Source organism: Pelodiscus sinensis, chromosome 4 (assembly GCF_049634645.1).
Source record: "Pelodiscus sinensis isolate JC-2024 chromosome 4, ASM4963464v1, whole genome shotgun sequence".
In the NCBI taxonomy this organism is placed as follows: domain Eukaryota; kingdom Metazoa; phylum Chordata; order Testudines; family Trionychidae; genus Pelodiscus; species Pelodiscus sinensis.
The window spans coordinates 80,811,935-80,831,499 of record NC_134714.1 but is presented as its reverse complement, the minus strand read 5'-3'; the positions used below and the strand labels follow the sequence as shown (position 1 = coordinate 80,831,499).

At 42.8% G+C, this 19,565-nt stretch overlaps 1 long non-coding RNA gene across 4 annotated transcripts in view; it reads right to left on the bottom strand.

Moving 5' to 3' along the window:
* The window catches only part of LOC102445428 (uncharacterized), a 104,147-nt gene extending 84,787 nt beyond the window's left edge, over positions 1 to 19,360 (bottom strand). For 2 of the 4 annotated variants that reach the window (XR_012903528.1, XR_012903530.1), the window contains exon 1: positions 1,616 to 1,630. This is a non-coding gene — a long non-coding RNA (uncharacterized LOC102445428). Of the gene's footprint in view, positions 1 to 1,615; positions 1,631 to 19,111 lie in introns of those variants that run through there. The other 2 variants (XR_012903526.1, XR_012903529.1) reach the window with 2 other exon arrangements.
* Positions 19,361 to 19,565: the final 205 nt, after the last annotated feature.

Genomic DNA, 19,565 nt, shown 5'->3' with positions numbered 1-19,565 from the left:
ACGATTTCTACATTAAGGATATTAGTAGGTGGCATTCTAACGTGCTATGGCTACATAGGCGTGTGCTTTATTCATTGCAAGAAACGATGCCTTGTTTAATATATAGATATGTTACTGCCTGCAATTTTAGCCGAGATGTGTTTTTACCAAACAAATAAATATGTCCTATGCTATACTGATGTTCATGTCTGCATCATGTCATTGTCTGCAGGATCCGCAACTGTCGCTGGGCTTGGAGTGGTAGGTGCACCATTTTATAAGCTTGCTTTTTGTCTCGCTGAGCTAGCTAGATGTACTTACTTAATTCTGCTGTCTTTGTTAGTGTCTGGCTTTAATATTTCTACTCTTTGCAGGTATATACATAACTCTGCGGCTAAAAGACCCCCCCCCCCATCAGCGTCGGGGATTAATTTTCCCTTCCTTCTCATGTTAAGGAGAATGGGCTGATGCATGTGAGTGTTGTACCGTGACTATAGCTGTGTTTTAATGCAAGCTGGTGACATGCTTTTTCTAACTGGAATGCCTATGAACATGCATGCTCCTAGTCTAGCTGGAGAGTGTCCCTGGTTCCAAAAGAGAAAGATTGGTGTTTGCAGCATTGCCTCTATTCCTGTACACACAACAATCGCCCCAGTGCTTCGCCTCTAATACAATCATTCCACCAATTCGTCTGGTGAGGTTATGACTAAGGACGCGAAAGAAGGGCAATAATAAAACACACACACGCGCGCGCAAGCTGTAGAAGGTGTGAGCATTTAGAGGGGGGAAATGAGGTGGGAGGAGAAGGGGTGAGTCCAAATAAAGCAACCTATAGCCTCTTATTTTGCGAAGCACCATCATCAGGTACAGGATTTTTCAAACACACAGGCGGGAAGGGCAGGCGATTCCGAGGAGAGTCAGCAGCAGAGCTTTTACGCAGGGTTGGGAAAACCTGAATGAGAGGGAAGAGGCTAGCCAGCGACTCTTAGCTTAAAATAGGCAGGGATTTCGGCATACTTCGGGGTCCTTCGGAGCGTGCAGCAGAGATTACAACATCCTTTGAAAGTCAGTAAACCTATAGGCAGTGGCTAGATGGAAAGAATAAAGACTGAACGCCTTTGGCTCAAACTAAGCAGTCGGTGCTACGATTTCAGCACCACAGCTAGTGGACAGTTCCCAGACAGCCTGAGCTGCGGTGGCTTCCCCTGGTTCAGCTGTAAGGGATAAGGGGACTGTAGTGTCAGCATATTGCAAGCTCCCGGAGGAAATCTACAGAGTTCCTCTCCCAGGCTACAGAGCGAGGTTTGCCATTAGATTGCGTCTAGCCGCCCGTTGGAAAAAGAAAAAGAGAGAGTGGATAGGTACAGAGAGAAGGAAGGGCTCAATAGCGCCGACAGAGAGAGAGAGAGAGAGTTGCAGCTCGCTATTGATTCAGAGATTTACCGACAGGGTGATTCCCCTTTCTGTAAGAATTCCCTGTCTCTGAGTTCCGTGCATGCACCAAATTCATTATGCAAACGAGTATCTCCCCCTCGGTTTAACAGAAACAATAAAACAATAAAACCAAGCATGCATAAAATAAAGACACGAATCACAGTCACTCTCTGCAGCATGCACAGGAAATACCACTACTTACCCAAACAGGAACTCCTTGGGTGGGGCGGGGGGTGGACAAGAGTGAGGGGTGAGGAGAGGGAGAGAGAGAGAAAGAGAGAGAGAGAGGAAAAATCCAACAATTAATTTCCAGACAGGAGTTGGAAAAAAATACTGCGGTGATGTCCAGGTTTTCTTCCACCCGCGCTCTCTTTTTATACAAGTGCAACCCTCTGTCTATTTCTGGAACGCGATCAAAACCCTGATGCTATTTTTAGCATGTACTGGGGGAAAAATCCACACGCAAAGCCATTTCGCTGGAACGTTACATCCAAAACATTAAATGTGCATTAAGTTCCCCTTCACCCCTTCCCAAATCACCCCCGCTTCTTTCTGTTTTAGGTGCATCATCGCAGTGAATTATAAAAAAAGACCGCCTTCCATGCTGTCCTATTACACAAAACCCCAATCCACAGATGTATTGAGCCCGAGCCTCTGTCTCTCTCTGCCTGTTGCCTTGTAAGCATTATTGTGTCTGTCTACTTGCAGGGTCTTTATGAAGTGGGTTTTAAAAACAATCAACCAGCCACCAAAACACAACCACCACCATGCACCAGTTTAACATTATGCACAAACGTGGGGTTCTATAGGGAAGCAGGTTTTGCCGAGAGAGACAAAGCGATAGAGGCATAGACTGAATGCACAAAGAAAGGGCTTTTTAATTCTCTCCACCCCACCCAATGCTTTACAAAACAAATTCCTTTGTTTGGGGAATAAAGCTTTCTGTCTATATATAGCTATATAAAATCGTATGTGTGTGTGTGTGTGTGTGTTTGCGTTCCAGTCATTCACTACGGGGAGGGGGGGATTGGGAAAAAATAGAATCATTAGAGCTTGCAGGCTACAAGGAGCCAGCCTGAGACTCCTTTGCAAGGCTGCGTCAGTTATCAGCTATTGACGTCACGTTCAGATTCTCCTCTTCAGAGGCTCTAGTTCATCATAAAAGATGTCTGTGCTTGGAGCTTTGTGCTCGCAGAAAGGCACTTCAGTTCGAGGGAAAGAGTTAATTAGCAAGCCCCAGATTTTGTGTTGTGCAGCTTTCTACACAGTTGCACAAAAATCCTGTGTGCGTGTGTTTGTGAGAGCAAAAAAATAGCCACTCTCTGGGGGTATGGATATATTTTAAACACACACACACAGAAAGATCTCCCATGCAGAAACACACTGCAAGCGAGAAAAATCTGCATAAACAGACCATGCAGGGACATCTCCCCACCTTGTGTTTGCCAAACAGAAATAGGAATAAAATCGGAGATTTTGTATTTCTCGGGGGTTTGCTGAATTTATTTTAGCATCCTCTCTCCTGCTCTCACACCCCCTCCCCCGCAGTTTTCTGAACAAAAACATTCAGCAACATCTAGTCCCCACCATCACCTTACGCTTGTGTTTGGCTTCTGTAGCAAAAGGCAGATATTGATAAAACTAGGATTAATTCTGTATATTTGTCAGGCAAACAGCCCCGTCTCCAAGAGTGACGCAAATAACAGATTCTATGGCTCTGGCTTTCTATATTCTGCACCCACGCACTCTGCTTGGTCTCCCACGGAATCAGCTATAGAGAGCAATGATCCAGATTATACAAAGAGAGGGGGTGGGGGAGAGGGAGAGAATAACAAATGAAATTGCAATTAAAAATCAGAAGGCTGCTGTACGCAAAAGGCTAAATTTGATGTTATACAGTGGAATTCTCCCCACCGTCCCAAAATTAACAATAATATTTTTTAAAAAAACCCACACACCATGCATGCAGCAGCAGCAAACAAAAGACATTGTCTTGTTGACAATTGCAGACTTTATTTGGCAAAAAAGGTCCTTTACACCCCCTCATCCCACCCTTCCCATCTCCAAACGAGAAAATATATCTCTAACTCCCTCCCCCCCCCCCCATTACAAACATTAAGAGGGAAGAGAATTTATATATGTGACTGCCAGTGCATGGGGAATACGCAACCAACCAAGAGTAAGCTCTCAAGCAAGGTACTCAGGACTTGTAAAAGTGAGTTGGCTTGCTCTTTTCTGAGACAAAAGGACACCGTGACTCCTTAAAATATCTGCAAAAGGCGAGGCAATGGGTCGCTGCTATTTTTAAACAGAGCTCTTGTTGCTGGAAGATGGCACAAGACATGTAGCTAAAAAATTAAAACCGTGGATCATAGACTCAAACACACACATACACCCTAGGAAAGGGGGGGGGGAAGGTTTATTGATGGGGTGGAAATATTCTCTTTCAGGAGTGCAGATTTTAACCCCTCCCTCCACCTCCCAGTCTTCACCAACCAACTCCCTTCACACCTTGGCTGAATGAAAACCGAAAGGCAGCGGGCATCAAGAAACCAGTTAGTTATTTACTGTCTAATCTGGATACGCACATTCTTTATTTATAAACTCAGTTCATTATTATCAGCTTCTTTCGCAATGAATTTCCTAATGTCAATACACTGCGATCAATGAAGTAACGATGTCTCCCTCCCTCTCTCTCTCTCTCTTTCTCCGGTAGGCAGTCAATAGCTTTGCCAACTACTGCTAGCGATACAGCAACCTTGGGGGGGATCACAGATCACATCACTGGCGTCGCCAGTCGCAGGGAGAAAGTTGGCTTTTGAAGTTTGTCGGGGAGCCCTCTGGGATGCCAGGCAGCGGTCTGAAAGGGGCGATCAGAGGCGCTGCCTTTAGCACATCCTCGCACGCCCCATTCAAGGCCTGGTCGCTCTGGGCTAGAGAGGGGGCGGTGCATGTCAACCTGCCTACAGAGCTGCGGCCCTGGCCACTGTTTGTAGCCAATGGCGCGCGGAGACCCGGCCTGTGCTGCAGGACCGAGGCGGGCAGGCGGCTGGTGCTTTACTCAAGAGAGCTCCTGCCACGTGAGGCCCTCAGAGGACGCGCGGGCAGCGGCACATGGCCTCTTGCAGGAGCTCCAGGGAGGAGCAGCCGGGGTGACTGGAAACGGCAGGCTAAGCCTGTGTGTGAGGAGACCCAGCATCCCTGCAGGGGGAGCTGGCCAGTGTCTAACAGAGCTGGGGTGGTGCTGACGTGCGCCCGAGTCTCCCGCCCTCCTCCGTGCGTTTAAAATCGCCCCTCGGGGGCGCATTGGGGCTGGAGGCGAATGCAGTGGAAGGCTCCTGGTCCGGAGCTTGTTGCCTTTGGGATGAGCAGACACGTTTTGTAGTTAGGATTGACCTGGTGGTGACCCATATGCGAACCATTCTCCTGCGGGAGGGCAGACCATGAGAAGCAGCAGAGGGGCCTCTCTCTCCCTCAAGCCCCGCCTATTGCCTTTGGGCTGTTGTTTTTGTTTAACTCACCCATAGCATTCCAAGAGCTAACTTCTTGTTCTCCCCCAGGATTTGAAACGTCTTCTGAACAACACAGGAGGACGCCTGCCTTTTGCACCAAGAGCTAAACTCCTCTCCCACAAGAACAGTCCTTGTCAGCCGGAATGTGTGGATTTCACCTCAGCTGGACAGCTGGCTACCTTCTCTACCTGCTGCTAGACACCCAACTCAAGGCTGGGCTAAAGCAAAATACAATACCCAGGGAATCACTTGTTTCAAATAAAGTCATAACAACAACAGGAGTGATCCAAGGGAAAGGAGAGAACCTTTGGCAGGTGATGCTGTACATTGAACACAACAGTTCTCACTACTCCTGATAAAGGCTAAAAGGAATATCTGTCTTCCATCTTCATATTTTATAGTTATCAGCAATCTCTTGGTTTCCAGAGAATTAAGCCTCCTTAACAACTGGGGCATAATTAAATCAATGAATTTTGTATTCTTCCCTCAAACTGAAAGGGAAATTTCGCTGTTGTCAGAAGGAACAGTGAGTGTAGATACACAGCACTTCGCATAGAACATAAGAAAACTGAACTATGGTACGACAGTCTCTTGTGCACTATTTGTGAAGCAGACCGTTCTGCCTCTTGAACCCTTCCAGAGCTCTCCGTGCTCCAAGGACATTGGCATCGGGTACAATAAAGATCAGTTATCAGTATGCACCTTTGGCCTGCTAAACCCAAACTAATTCAGTTACACTGGGCAAAGGGCAGACTCGCAAGTGCAGCCTGCCAATGCCCCCACTCATGAGAGGGATAGGGAAATCTCATCTTTCCTTTTGATCCTTCAACCTCCAGGTCACATCATGAAATAAGGATCCTTCTGTCTGGGTGGTAGTCTTCAGCTGAGTCGGTCTAGTCTAGACCAAAATCTGTCACAGGAAGCACTACAGAATGATGGGGAAGGTGTCCTCATGTTCTTCTTCCATCACACTTCTGCCTAGTTTGAGTGCTACCTCCTCAATGCCTCCAGCCTTGCCACGAATCACCTGCCAATCATGAATATAATTTACAGCATTCTCCTAAAACACAGTGACACCCCACACTATTTTGATTTAATTTTCCACTTGAAAATAGTGGATTGACTCTTGCTACTTTACAAACATAAGAGAAGTATGGGGTGACCAGAAGCAAAGAGGGCAGCATCATGACTATAAGGTCTAGGACTTTATTTACCTGGGGTCAGATTTTCAAGAGAGCACAGAATGCAGTGGCTCCCCATTACAAAATGAGTTGTTTCCATATAATTAACCACTGCAGCACATCTTTAAAATGAAAGAAAAATACAATAAAATGGTAGTTAACTTGATGAGACAATATGGGAATCAGAAAATTCAGAGGATAGAGCAATGAAATTCAAATGGACTTAGATAAATTAGTACACATAACTTACAGGGCTGTCCAGTGTGTCAAAGTGTAAGCTAATCAAGGCCCTAATGGAGGCATGATGTTAACTTGTGGTTAGAGATCAGGGGACTGGGAGTCTTGATCCCTGGGTGCTAGTCCCAGATTTACTACAGGAGTAGGTCTGATCTGATTTTTTTCATCTAAATTATATATATTATGTTTTCCCATGAACATTTTAAAGGTTTTCCCAGCTCTGAGTGTCACCATGAGCAAAGAACATTTTCTCTCCGTGCCCTTGTTGTCCAACTAGAAAATGGGTATGATACTCACCTACCTCACCATGCTGTTCTTTAGGAGACTGTTTATGAAAGGCACCATATAAAGGACAAAGCAGTATTATAAATAATCAGAGAAACCATAATTTAAGAAGAGTCATAACAAGGATAAAAGTGCCTTCTCTTTGACAATAGTCAAAGTGTGTGTATTACATTAGTAATAGAAAAATTCATGTGCCAAACAGACAAAAGCTGTTAGTGATTAACAGATGTGGCTTCACTATAATACCAGGGACCTTTTGGCACAAGCATTTATAGAATTGTCAGAGAATCTGAAAATACAAGCCATTAAACCAACAAAATAGGCCACTGGTTTATGACTGTCGTCTCATCTGCATTACACCAAAAGCTATCAATAATCAACTTGAACCCCAGCAGATTGAAATATGTGGTATAGTGGCACTGTTTTCTTTATTTGTGTTTCGTATGGTTGTTTGTTCTGTTTATATTAAGAAGTAATTTAAAAGGTGGTAATCACTGAAACAGTATCTTGCTCACTGGACAGAAAGTTAGCCCCTAGAAAAAGTAGTTGGTAGCATTAAGATTAAAAAATGGAAACCTTCAGCATAATTTAGATCAAGAAAAAAAAGAAAGCACAAAGATTTAAATATGTGAGCATGGCATATAAAGAAAATCACACCACTCCTTGATGTGAAATTCACACTGATAGGGGAAAAATAGATTAGACCTGGTACTATGTTTCAGACACATGGGATACAGTTGCTGGTGAATCCACTGTTAAATTGGATTGGGCTCTCTGTTGAAATTTGACCTTCACTAAACAATGAACTGGAACTTTTCATGAACAAGACTCCATTACCTTAGCATAGTTTGCACTCATTCTTGGTCACCATCTTGTAGGATGGATGAATAAATTAGAAGAAAAACATGCAACAATAATTTGGGGAACTTTGGGCATCCTCTTGTGGTGGAAGAAAAAAGGAGAGAGGTGGCAATGAAGAGATGCCACAAAGCCCCATGAGGCTATAACTAATCCAAAACCAAGTATCACAGGCAGTTCTAGAAGATGGGGTAGGGAGAGAAGTCACATTTAAGTAACATAGGCAGAATTTCTTTACTGAGATGTCAGTGAGAACATGGAGCCAAATAGCTCGATCAGCAGCAGAAATCAAATCATCTCAAGGAGGAAGATGGTTGGATACCCTGTGAAAAGGAATAAGACGTAGAGTGCATTTAGCAACAAATTAGACACGATGAGGTGAAGGATGTGTTGAGGTATGTGGGCTTACAATGACTAGATTTGTTCAACAATCCTCTTGGCCTGTGATGTTCACTGTTCCCATTTATAATTGTTGCTTCCTAATTTCCAATGAAATTTAATTTAGCTATCAAAAATCATAATACATCAGAACAGCAGAGTTATTACTGAGCCAGAGAAGTTGGGGGTGCATTTGAATCTAGGTTGCTTTATCAGTCACTTTGCCACTTACCTGCAGGGGGATGCCCAGTTCCTAGGTTACACAAGTCAATGTTTCTGGCATTACCACCCACCCAGAAGTCAGACCTTTGGAAATGTGGCTTCACCGGTACAAAACAATAATATCAGACACAGTGGATTCCAGACGTACAAATGAGAATAGGAGGATCAGTGGATCAGCAGATAAAGACCATGAGTAACATGTTTGTGCCTGCAAATCTACATTGCCAATAGTTAATATCTAATTGTTAAAAACTAACAGCATGGTCAGCTCTGTCCATAACATAAAGATCAGGGCAGTCTCTGCCTCACAATTCACAAGATAAACTAATGGGTCTCAGTTTATGGTTGTGAACCACCAGTGTCTACAGCATATTTACCAGATTCCTACAGAGGGTTGACTGGACACATAATACTGGCTCATTTCTTTCCAAGGTGCTAAATTACATTAAAAATAAACTAAAAACAAAATTATTTCCTTCCTATTCCTTTTCCACATAAACAAAGACTCTATTTGCTACAGTGATGTTATTTGATCATGAATGGAAAGGAGGTAGTGTGTGCGACTGAAAATGGGAGGGGAAGTATCCACAAGAGCCTCTCTGTATTAAGATGTGGCCTGATCCACTCTATGAAAATCTTTAAGAGCTTCCAGACTAACAGATGGACAAGAAATACTGGGAGATAAACAGAAAGGTGCAGACACAGTTAACAGTTTGAAGAGCATGTTCCCTTATGAAATTCTTCAGAAACACCTTTGTATTCTGGTTGTTGTGTGTACCATGATCACACCTCCAAGGACTGACAAGGGACAGTCAAAGGGATATCAAAAGAGTCAATGTTTTTCTTCAAATTCCATTGTGCTAATGTTGATCAGTTGTTATAACAAAGGACTAGAACTCAACACTCCTAGGTGCAGTTAAGTCACTTGACCTCACTATGTCTAAGGTATGTTTTCACTAAGCAGAAGACTGCCGCAATCAATCTTCTGGATCTCGATTTAGCGGGTCTAGTAATGACCTGCTATATTGAACTCAGAGGGGAACCTCCCCCCGCCCATCAGTGGCTGGTACTCCTGCTTCTGGGAAGAGTAAAGGAAGCCAACGGGGGCATTTGTTCCCATCAGCCTCAAGCTATGGGGTCAGTGGGGAAACTAGCGTCAAGGTACATCTACTCCGGTTACGTAAGTAACATAGCTGGAGTTGCATATCTTGATTCAATCTTCCCCTTTTGTGTAGCCCTGGCCTAGATGTACATAGTTAGACAAGTGCACTTTTACATATCTACTTCACTGGACCATGAGTAGGGGGGAGTGGGCTTGATTGTGTTGTTTATTGAGTATTAGTAAATGCCTGGAAGTCTTTGGGTGATGGGTGATAAAATGCTGCAGAGCTAGCTGAGGAACTGCAAGAGCTTTATATACTTTTTGGTATGTTCCAGATAATTATAGATGATATTTGTGTTACCTTTGCAAGAATTGCAACTATTATAAGAATATATGACCAGAAATTTAAAAACTAAATTCTTGTTCATTTCATATTGAATCATTTCCCCGGTAGTTCAACTTTTATATTTAAAAACTGTCTGGATTTGTTGCTTAATGGAGAACTTTGTAAAATCCTACTTACAAATATTAATCTTCTTTATTATGGTACCATCCACTTTCTTCTCACATTACCAACATGCTAAACATTGTGTGCAACTTTTCAAATACAGCTACCTTAGAAGGGCAGTCAAACTCCATATCTGGACATTCAATTCAGTCTGAAAACTGGGTTCCAGGTGTTAAAACTGGTGTTATAATTGCTTTGCTCAGGCCAACAAAAGGGACTATCTTTTATAACTATGAGTTAAGTATTGACAGCATATTGTACAAAAGACAGAGGAAAATACAGCCCTTGCCCCAAGAAGCCTCGTACCTAAATGGAGAAATAAAATTAAGCAGAGAAACTTACAGTCAGAGGAAAGTTAACTCAGCCAGACAATGATTTTTGTATTTGATAGATGTCTAATGGTCTTTTTCATTTAGGCAGGCAAGCAGTAGTAGACTTTGCAGAAGAGATGTGTTTCCAGGAGAGATTTGAACAAATGGTGGGTAATAGGTATAAGGGATATTTGGGAAGAAGGGAAAAAGATCAGAGTAGAAAAAAGATACAAAGCAAGTGGCTAGGAAGGAGAGCTTGAGCAGAGCAAAAGGTACAAATAGAGAGACCAAGATAGGAGTAGAGGTATTTGGAGCTTCAAAGGCGGGGATGAAAAGTCTAATCTCATTAAGAAAGGTGGTGGGCAGCCAGCGACTGGAGTTGAAGAGGGAAGGTACACAACACGATAAGAAGAACTTTGCATCTTGTGTATCTTTCAAGGAATTTATTTCAAATATAATAGTGTGGAGCAACCATCTTGCTAAGAAGTGACCTTGTTTGTGATCCTGACAACATGAGAGACCAGTGCCAGGCACAATTAAAGAGAATCTTCATGATGATTTAACAGGATTATAAAATAAAAGTGACATGAGCTAACCTGGCAATGTGGAGCTACGAAAAAGTCAATGCCCTTTGAGGTAGCTTTCAGAGATGTACAGCCAGAAGCAGGGAGTAGATGGTCTCTTTCCTAGATGGTTCTTGTATTTGTGCTGTCTTCTGGGATCTGCCCCCGAATGACTGCAAAGGTAGACAAATCACTCATCAGCATTGCACATCCATTTCTGTAAAATGAGTGTGCTAGGTGACAAATGTAAGGAACTGTCCCATATTGAGGTGTCAGTAGAGTAAATTTTGGAACAAAATGATAAACTAAACAGTAATAATTCACCAGGACAAGATGGCATTCATCCAAGAGTCCTGAAAGAACTCACATGCGAATGTGTGAAATTACTAACTGGTATTTGTAATCTTGGCCTTTAAATCAGCTTCAGGTACCAAATGACAGGTAGATAGCTAATGTGATGCCAATTTTTAAAATGGGCTTCAGAAGTGATCCTGGCAATTGAATGCCATAATTCTAACTTCAGCAGCAGGCACTGGTTGAAACCATAATAAACAACAGAAATGTCAAACACATAAATGGACATAATTTGTTGGGGAAAAGTCAACATAGTTTTTGTTAAGAGAATTCATGCTTCACCAATCTTCCAGAATTTTTTGAGAGGGTCAACATGCATGTGGACAAAGGGGATCCAGTAGATATAGTGTACTTAGATTTTAGAAAGCCTTTGGCAAGGTCCCTCACCAAAGGCTCTTAAGCAAATACATTGTCATGGATCAGAAGGAAGTTCATCTAAGGGACTGGTAACTGGTTAAAAGATAGAAAACAAAGGGGTAGGCATAAATGGTCATTTTTCAGAATGGTGAGAGATAACAAGCGGTGCTCTCCAAGGGTCTATACTTGGATCAATCCTATTCAACACATTCATAAGTGAACTGGAGAAAGGGAAAATCAGTGAGGTGGCAAAATTTGCAGATGCTACCCTTGGATTGAGAACTGGTTAAAAGACAGGAAACAAAGGGTAGGAATAAATGGTAAATTTTCAGATTGGAGAGGGGTAACTAGTGGTGTACCCCAAGGGTCAGTCCTGGGACCAATCCTTTTCAACTTATTCATAAATGATCTGGAGAAAGGGGTAAGCAGTGAGGTAGTAAAGTTTTCAGATGATACCAAACTGTTTAGGATAGTCAAGACAGAAGCAGACTGTGAGGGACTCCAAGAAGATCTCACCAAACTGAGTGATTGGGCAACAAAATGGCAAATGAAATTTAATGTGGATAAGTGTAAACTAATGCACATTGGGAAAAATAACCCCAACTATACATACAGTATGACGGGGGCTAATTTGGCTACGACAAATCAGGAAAGAGATCTTGGAGTTATCGTGGACAGTTCTCTGAAAACTTCCACACAGAGTGCAGCGGCGGTCAAAAAGGCAAATAGGATGCTAGGAATTATTAGGAAAGGGATAGAAAATAAGACCCAGAACATCTTACTGCCCCTGTATAAAACTATGGTACGCCCACATCTTGAATACTGTGTACAGATGTGGTCTCCTCACCTCAAAAAAGATATTTTGGCCTGGGAAAGGGTTCAGAAAAGGGCAACTAAAATGATTAGGGGTTTGGAACGGGTCCCATATGAGGAGAGGCTAAAGAGACTGGGACTTTTCAGTTTAGAAAAGAGGAGACTGAGGGGGGATAGGATAGAGGTCTATAAAATCATGAGTGGTGTGGAGAGGGCTGATAAAGAAAAGTTATTTATTAGTTCCCATAATAGAAGAACTAGAGGACACCAAATGAAATTAATGGGTAGCAGGTTTAAAACTAATAAAAGGAAGTTCTTCTTCACACAGCGTGTTGTCAACCTGTGGAACTCCTTGCCAGAGGAGGCTGTGAAGGCTAGGACTATAATAGAGTTTAAAGAGAAGCTGGATAAATTCATGGAGGTTAGGTCCATAAAAGGCTATTAGCCAGGGGATAAAATGGTGTCCTTGGCCTCTGTTTGTCAGAGGCTGGAGAGGGATGGCAGGAGACAAATCGCTTGATCATTGTCTTTAGTCCACCCTCTCTGGGGCACCTGGTGCTGGCCACTGTCGGTAGACAGGATACTGGGCTAGATGGACCTTTGGTCTGACCCAGTACGGCCGTTCTTATGTACACAGTTGCTAAATATGTTTAAGTCCACAGCAGACTACAGAGAGCTTCAAAAGGATATCACAAAACTGGGTGAGTAGGCAACAAAATGGCAGATGAAATTCAATTATGATAAATGCAAAGTAATGCATATGGGAAAACATAATCCCAACTATACATATAAAATGATGGTGTCTAAATTAGCTGTTATTACTCAAGACGGAGATGTTGGAGTCATTGTGGATAGTTCTCTGAAAACATCCACTCAATGTACAGCAGCAGCCAAAAATGCAAACAGAATGTTAGGAACCATTCAGAAAGGGATCGATAATATGACAATATATCTTATTGCCTCTATATAAATCCATGGTATATCCACATCTTAAATACTGGGTGCAGATGTGGTCACATGTCAAAAATTATATCTCGGCATAGGAAAAGATGCAAAAAAGGGCAACAAAAATTATTAGGGCAATGGAATGGGTGCCATATGAAAAGAGACCGGACTTTTCAGCTTGGAAAAGAGATAACTAAGGTGATCATAACTGGTATGGAGAAAGTAAATAAGGAAAAGAACTAGGGGTCATCAAATGAAATTAATAGGCAGTAGGTTTAAAACAAACAAAGGGAAGTATTTCTTCACACAACACACAGTCAACCTGTGGTACTATTTGCCAGAGAATGTTGTAAAGGCCAAGATTTTAACAGGTTAAAAAAATCCTAGCTAAATGCATGGAGGACAGGCCCATCAATGTCTATTAGCCAGAATGGGCAGGGAGGTGTCCTTAGCTTCTATTTGTCAGTGCTGGATTACTTGATGATTACCTGTTTGGTTCATTTTTTGTGGGGCACCTGGCACTGACCACTGTCACAAGACATGATACTTGGCAAGAGGGACTTTTGGTCTGATCCAGCATGGCTGTTCCTATGTTCTTACTATGCCTGCTTGATTGATGGTTGTAAGTCAACATGAAAAGTGTTATGCAAAGAGGAAAATATTATTTGGCCAATGAGGCTTTCCAGCATTAATGCACTCTAGGTACTTAGCAAATATACTGCAAGACAGTGCATGTTACCACCACTTGAAAGTTTTTTTCTTTAGAGTTAGTTTACATTCCATCCTTGTGATAAATACTGTTGTGGGGCATAACTTGGTGTAAGCGAATCAGTGTATCAGGAGAACAAGCAAAGCATGAGGAACTACAGGTTGAACCTCTTAAATTCGGGATCATGGATGTTGCTGGACCAGAGAGCCCTGGTGCCTGGGAATGTGAGCCAGTCAGGGAATCCAGCAGAGAGGAGCCCCACTATAAGACAGGTGAGCCCCCTCCTGGGAGAGCCCTGGCTAAGCAGGGCAGCAGCGGGACCAGCAAGCCCCATCTCTGTGGAGCCCTGTCCCAGGGCAGCAGCAGTGGGGCAGCTGCGGAGCTCCGTCCCAGAGGAGCCCTGGTGGGGTGCAGAAGCAACAAGTCCACCAGCAGCCGGTAAGTCCCATCCCCGGGAAGTCCTGGGCAGGACAGAAGCAGGGCAGCCGTGGAGATCTGTCCTTGAGAAGCCTCAGCTGGGCAGGTTAGAAGCAGGGCCACAGCAATTGGGGAGCTCTATCCCTGGAGAACCTTAGCAAACTGGCAGCAGCATGCCAAGCCCAAGCCTTGTAGCAGCAGGGCTGGAGTCCAATGGTAGTGGGCCTGGAGCAGAGCCAACCAGAGGGAAGGGCAGTATCCTAGGAGGTTGGTGGCAGGGGACTTCCCCTGATCCAACAAATTCCCTCATTTGGGACCGGTCAGGTCCTGAGGGTGCCAGGCCAGGGAGGTCCAACCTGCATAATGCAAGATACTCTTTGGCAAAAGCATATGAACTGAGACATACTGAAACAAAGTTAACAAGCTACATGCTTGCTTTAAGAAACATTGGGAAAAACCGTCAAGTGGTGTAAATGAATGTATTGTTGATATAACTATAAACATTTAGTTATTTCCATACCCAGAATGTTTCCATGCTCTTATGAACAACACCACTTCACATGACATCCACCGTGTGGCAAGAGGGCAGAGGATCTAATGTAACCAATACTTTAAATCAGATTCTGTACCTTATGACTCGAAGATAGCTAACGTGATACGAATACTTAAAAAGGGTTCTACAGGTGATCCTGGCTATTACAGACCAGTAAGTCTAACATCAGTACCAGGCAAATTAGTTGAAACTATCAAAAAGAATAAAATTGTCAGACACATAGATAAGCATAATTTGTTGGGGAAAAGTCAACATGGTTCTGTAAAGGGAAATCATGCCTTACTAATCTACTAGAGTTCTTTGAGGGAATCAGCAAACATGCGGACAAGGGGGATCCAGTAGATTTAAAGTAAGTTGTCATGGGATAAGAGGGAAGGTCTTCTCACGGACTAATAACTGGTTAAAAGACAGGAAACAAAGGATAGGAATAAATGGTAAGTTTTCGGAATGGAGAGAGGTAACTAGTGGTGTCCTCCAAGAGTCCATACTGGACCAATCCTATTTGTTCTATTTATAAATGATTTTGAGAAAGGGGTAAATAGTGAGGTGGCAACATTTGTAGATGATACTAACCTGCTCAAGATAGTTAAGAACAAAGCAGACTGTGAAGAGCTTCAACAAGATCTCACCAAACTAAGTGACTGGGCAAAAAAATGACAAATGAAATGTAATGTTGCTAAATGTAAAGTAATTCACATTGGAAAAATAATCCAAACTATACATATAATATGATGGGTATTAATTTAGCTATAACTACTCAAGAGAGTCTTGGAGTCATTGTGGATAGTTCTCTGAAAACATCCACTCAGTGTGCAGCGGCAGTCAAAAAAGCAAACAGAATGTTAGGACTCATTTAAAAAGGGATAGAGAATAAGACAGAGAATATCTTATTGTCTCTATATAAATCCATAGTACACCCACATATGGAATACTGCATACAGATGTGGTTGCCTCATCTTAAAAAAGACACATTGGTATTAGAAAATATTCAGAAAAGGGCAACAAAATGATTGGGGTTTGGAACAGGTCCCATATGAAGAGAGATTAAAAAGATTTTGACTTTTCAGCTTAGAAAAGAGGATACTAAATGGGGATATGATAAAGGTCTATAAAATTATGACTGGTGTGGGAAAAGTGAATAAGGAAAAGTTCTTTACTTGTTCCCATAACATAAGAACTAGGGGTCACCAAATGAAATTAATAGGTAGGTTTAAATCACACAAAAGGAAGATTTTCTTCACTCAGTGCTCAGTCAACCTGTGGAACTCCTTGCCAGAAGATGTGGTAAAGACCAGGACTTTAGCAGGGTTCAAAAAAGAACTAGATAAATTCATGGAAGTTAAGTCCATCAATGGCTATTAGCCAGGATGGGTAGGAATGGTGTCCCGAGCCTAGGCTATGTCTACACTACAAGTTTTTTTTGGCAAAAAATATGCTAATGAGGGATTTGCATGAGTCATGATCTAATTTGCATATTTTCTGCCAATCCTTTTTTGTGCTAGGGGTTTTTGCGCAAAACCAAGCAGTGTGGACATTTTCTTTTTGAGCAAAACCCCCTTTTCCCACAAGATCGGAATACCTCCTTTTTTGGGGCATAAGGATCTTGTGGGAAAAGGGGTTTTTGCACAAAAAGAAAACGTCCACACTGCTTGTTTTTGCGCAAAAAACCCTAGTGCAAAAACGGATTGGCAGAACATATGCAAATGAGATTGCAACTCATGCAAATGAGTCCCTCATTAGCATATTTTTTGCAGGAAAAAAATATAGTGTAGATGTAGCCTGTATGTCAGAGGCTGGAAATAGGGGATAGGAGAGGGATTGCTTGAAGATTCCCTGTTCTGTCCACTCCCTCTGGGGCATCTGGCATTGGCCACTTTTGGCAGACAGGATACCTAGCTCGATGGACCATTGGTCTGATCCAGGATGGCTGTGAATTCTTCTGTACTGAATGGAAACATTTGCTATGAGTGGTACAAATGTATCTGCAAGACTGGAAACATACACGTGTGCTCAAACACGTCTTTGAAAATGTCTGTGTGCACATGACTGCGCACTGTAGCTACAGCATGTGAACATACAAACATGACTGTGTGAAGGAATCTAGCTATGATCACCCAGCAGTGGGGACTACAGTGTGCAATCAAAGGGTCTAAGAACAGGGCAAAAGAAACGAGCTGGAGAAGTGCATCAGAAAGCACCACTCAGCCACAGATGGCAGATCCAGAGAACTGTAAATGCAAATACGTTTTGCCTAATTAGAAAGACAATTTTGTGGTTTTTGAATTGGTCTTAATATGGTGGCAACGACTAGCTGAAATTACATTCAGTACATTCAAGTAGGAAAACCACCAAGCAGTAGGAGATCAAGCTGTCTCCCCATGGACAAGGATTGGTTTTTCAGGGCAGAAGACAAAAGCAGATCAGGGGAACTGGAAATGAAAAGGCAAAGCAAGAAAGAAAATCACGAGTCACTTTCGATGAAGAAGAGATAGAGGTCAGAGGCATGACCTCATAGCACAATGGTATCAAGCCTGACCAAGAACCCTGTACTAGTGTAATCAGCTCGTGACTGGTCCTGGTTGTTGCAATAGCATGGGGAGAGGGAAGAAGAGAAGAAAGATTTGTCCTATGTAAATCTTCACCAACCAGAGTGAGAGTCTGGATGCAACACCCATCAAGATGGACAGCTGCTTTATTCTAACACGAGGGTATCCAGACTACTGATGTAGGGAGAGAGGAGTGGATTTAAATTAAGGTTAAACAAATTCAAAATCTGTATAATTTTTGTGTGTGGGAGGGTGTAGGATAGAGAATGGATTGGAAGATACAGGGGATAAGAATCATAGATGAGGGCTGCATAGCGCCATACCAGACACGTTCACGAGTTTCACCGTGTTAGTATGTTGCTCCCGGAAGCCAAATACTCCAGTTCTGCAGTTAAACAAAAGAGCACAATCCTGGGTGAATCTGGAACATGTGAGAATGAGAACTGAAAGGACTGGTTCAAGACAGGTGGAGTGCCACCTCCCCACCCTTCTTATGCGCCTCATTCCTTACACTGCAGGCCACACCTCAGCCAGTGTGTCAGTCTTGATCTTGAGCAGCTCCTCTGTATTTTTGTGCCTACTGACCCTGATCCTGGAATTGGGGCATAGAACCTCCGTCAAGTCAATCTGTTCCATACAGGTGATGGGGTCACCCCAACTGCAAGGTCAGAGCCATGGTTTTGTAAAGCATTTTGGGATCCTTCAAGATGAAAAGTGTTATACAAGACATTACATCATTACATATAACATTTTATGTATAAGATGATTATTTTAACTAGTACCTTAAAGAAATCAGAAGCTGAATTGTGATTCCCAGTGGTAAAAGGCTGGTGCATAAAACCAATGCACCACTTAATGCCTATAGCCACTTTGTAAACAATGTTATGACTCCCTTTTCCCCAAACAATAATCCCCCCCCCCGATTTTCCCAGATTATAAACACATCTTGAAATTATCAATAAATCAAAACTACTCTGCTCAGGTGAACCATCTGTTGATAATCATTTCTTCGAGTGAAGCAACCTTAAAAGTAACCAGAACCTGCCAGAGATATTTCAGTCTTCACCTTCATTGTAGTTAAGAGTCAGAAGATAGTACATACCACTCTTAGTCTAAAGGGCTCTGGCATTTTCAAAGCACCCCAAAATTAATCAAACAGCTTGCACCTCTTATTGCATATAGAGAGTGGCAAAGTTTGGAACATGTAATTCTCCTTAGTTTCCCTACAGCTACAGCTATAAACGATTACTATGTACAAAGACTTCCCTCTACAGGTGGCTGGAGGTTTTAACAGCCTCTCACTCTTGCATCAGAGTTCTTATTATTATTTTGTTACCATTTACTCTTACTACTTAACTGAGACCCCCACATCTATAGGTTGTCTGTTTATTCCCAATGGTGGCAAATTCTGTATGCAAGAAGTGCCAACTCCTTTCCACCCTCCTGCTGCTGCTGACTTTAAAACCTTTTTGCAATTAAAATGTCATTTGCAAGATCATTACAAGAGTGAGCCAACCCACTAAAAACGTGACAAAGTGAAAGTCAGAAACTCTGGGAAAAAAAAAGTGGGAAAAAATCCTACATACCCTCCCTCCCGGTATTTCTTCAAAAACGGTCAGGCTTTTCCTGCAGGAATCATCAAATACACAAGACGCACGACACGACAGTCTAGGACTCTTCTTTTAAAAAAGAGGGGGAAATGCAATGCTGCTGAGGTTTTTAAAAGGCAGGGAGCAGAACAAATCAGCCAAGTCTGCTGCTTGCAAAAACATCCAACAACTGAAAGCAGAAAACTTTGCAAAAAGCTAAAAAGCACAACACACGCGCACATACGTACAGACACCTACCTTGCAACAGCTTCTTCACTTAAATTTTTGTGTGCAAAAAAACCCCCCAAAGCAAAACAAACAAACAAAAAAAACCCCAAACAGAAACGCTTGTCCCGCTTCCACATGCCTGAGCTGGATTTCCAGGGAATTTGGGGAGGGAAGGGAAAGGAAGAAGGTGTTGTGGGGGGTGGTGGTGGTTATATAAATAAACTAGAGCGTTTCGAGCTGTGTGTCTCGCAAAAGGCTGTGGGTTTCGCGTAATGTGTGTCTGCACTCTTCCAGGAGAAAGGAAAAAAAAAAAAAAAACAGTTCGTGTTCTGTGCCTGACTTGGAGACAGAGAGAAGCAAAACCCCCCTCCCACTCACCCTCCCACCCACGCATCCACCCCCACACCACCAATCCAGGCGGCACCTCCTGAGTAACTGATCAGAGCAGAATAACTCATCACCCACGTTCGCAAAACACCCCGCT